We start from the raw sequence: 2,266 nt of genomic DNA, 5'->3' as shown, positions 1-2,266 counted from the left end.
TTATTCCTTTCTTAAGTAAAATTACACATTTAATCAGTTTTATGTTTCTTAACGCAGTGTCATTTTGCTGCTATGTATATTTTAATCAAATATTACAGAGGAAAATTGGTCATATGTAAATACATGTTGAAAAAGTAAGTAAAGTTGTGGTCTTTATGTGAAATTTTAGGTTAATTTTTAATTTCTTCATTTTGACAATCAGAAATCACATTGCATTGGCACTATGGACAGATCCCGCCACAGGCCCTTGCAATGCTTTGTTTTAATTAAAACCTCAAATCCCCCTGGTCTGCAGGAACCTGTCTTGATGGGTCCCCCCGGGCGGGAGCCGCAGCTGGGGAGATCTGTGAAAAGGGTCTAACTCGGGTCACATCCTCGCCCGTCACAACCGGCCTGCCGTGCCAGATCCATGCGTGATGATTGCACTGTTTACATGCAGTTCATTCGTGATTCTTACATCACCAAAGTAATGTTTAAGTGATATGTGTGTCATATACACAATATAAAAGTTATACATCGGTGGTACATGCAAGAAAAGTCTATCAGAGATACGTAGACATATGTGGAATGGTCATGGAATTCTCACACAAAACTCACACAATTGCATAAGATTTATGTAATAACTGCGTATGGGGCGGGTCTCCCTTGCTGGCTTGTGCCTGGGGTTGGGGTGGGGGAATATCCAGAACTCTTGAGTGTTGCTGGGTTGCTCGTCTGGGGCGGGGGTCTCTGTGCACTCTGCATTCTCTATAAATATATTTAAAATAAATAAAGTTTAGCCTAAATTACAAACGGGGCTTAAATAAATATACACCTCGTGTGTCAGAAGATCCATAACTCCCTATATGTGTTCAACGCAAGAGACCTTTATCACGCTGTCAGGTGATAGCATCAGCACCAGGTCGTCGGGAGAAGGAGGAGGAGTTTTTTGTGCTGGAGTGTGGTTGTCTGCTTCAAAGCGATCAAAAAAGACCTTTAGTTGGTGGAGTAGATGGGTGGAGTAATCGCAGGTCTGTATAGTCTGAATCCCCCGCCACAGGTTCCTGGTGTCTCTGCTGTCCCTGAAGCTGTCCTCCTGGAGTACTCCTCTTGGTCACCCTGATGGCGTGTGACAGGTTGGCCTGGCTGTTCTCAGACCAGCCTCGTCTCCAGCTCTGAAAGCGGCGTTCCGTTTCCTCCAGAGTCTGTGGACATCTGTCAAGCTTTGAGGAGGCTTTTGGTTGGCTCGAGTGGTGATGGTTTTTGTGATCTTTTGCTCAGCTGTTTAACAGGACAAGTTAAAAAGTTAGTCACATTCAGAGTTAAAACCTACAAGTCAAGTTGGAAATCAAGGAGACTTGCTCATGCGTTCATCTCTGCTTTTTGTTGATCAGAATTGACTTTACAAAAATTCTGCTTGTGTTTAACTCTCTCTATGGTTTACAGTGGGACAGATTAACTCAAATTTTCACAAGAATCTTTCACTTAGTGATACAAGCACCAAAATTGGCACTAATGATATTTAGGACATATGTTTGAAGAAAATTATATCCAGCAAAAAATTCCAAGATGGCTGCCCTTTTTTAAAATGGCAGATTTATCAGTCATAGTAAATGCTCTTGTTGACATAGAACTTCAACCTACACAAGTCAAAAAATATTTCTACATTAGTATGAATGTATTCTTCTTTAGCACACCCAGTGGTGTGTCCTCAACTTCAAAATGGGAGCTTCTACGCTTACGAAAATTGCAGTTTTTCCATAAAATGCGTGTATATGTAGAACTTTGGTCACTGTTGTAAAAATGTCTAACTTTGCTTGTTTTATTCTTGTATTAAGTTGTTTTATTTATTCAACAGAGTGATGTTAAAAGCACAACCAGGGCACACTGGTGACATCACTGTGGTGTAACTCAGCATGGGGTTCAGCGTTAGTTTGTAAGATAAGATCAACTTTATTCATCCCCGCAGGGAAATTCAGTTGTAGAAGCAGCAATAAATAATAATAAAAAGCACAAAACACCAGTAAACAGCTAAAAGATCAATACAAAATTCAAATGATCAATAAAAAGTAACTAACTTATGTAAGTAGTCATGGCAGCAGAATAAATATAAACAAATGTACACACATAGCAGCAGAAAAAGACTATATACACACATGTACAAAGATGTAAAAAGAGCCTAAGAAAAAGCACCAAGGTGTTTTCTTTTCACCTTTTACACATGGAGGAGTTATATAGCCTAATGCCATCGGGTCCAGCAGCCTTTCCCTCGTTGAGCCTCTCCAGC

This window comes from Oryzias melastigma, linkage group LG18 (genome assembly GCF_002922805.2).
Source record: "Oryzias melastigma strain HK-1 linkage group LG18, ASM292280v2, whole genome shotgun sequence".
NCBI classification, from domain to species: Eukaryota; Metazoa; Chordata; class Actinopteri; order Beloniformes; family Adrianichthyidae; genus Oryzias; species Oryzias melastigma.
The sequence above is the reverse complement of the archived record's forward strand: the minus strand, read 5'-3'. Positions refer to the sequence as shown.